Raw genomic sequence first — 465 nt, forward strand, 5'->3', positions numbered from 1 at the left:
GCCCCACAACCTCTCACTTCATTTTGGATAAAAATGAAAGGAGCTAAAACTTATTCAGAATTTACCATGTCTTGGACATTATACTGCTTTTCATTCTTCATCTCCAAGAGGGAGATACTATTCTTTCCATTTTATAGCAGGGAATTTAGGGTTAAAGATTTTAGAGCATTTGCTTGAAGTCACACAGCTGATATTAATGGAGCTTGGGTACCATCTCAGGCTATCTGGCACCAAAACCTGGATTTAAAGATTACCATATTTGCCGGCGTATAAGATGATTTTTTGGCCCTGAAAAATATGCCTCCAAGTGGGGGGTAGTCTTATACGCCAGGTACACTTCAGATAGACTGCCCATAGTGCTTGCCCCGTGCCATAGTGGCCTCCCGATGCCCGCCCACTTCATACCACATACCGTTCAGGCATCAGCAGTGCTGCTGGGTGTATGCTCGGCTGTTATGCGATTTT

The sequence above is a fragment of the Myotis davidii genome, unplaced genomic scaffold (genome assembly GCF_000327345.1).
Source record: "Myotis davidii unplaced genomic scaffold, ASM32734v1 scaffold385, whole genome shotgun sequence".
Lineage (NCBI taxonomy): Eukaryota > Metazoa > Chordata > Mammalia > Chiroptera > Vespertilionidae > Myotis > Myotis davidii.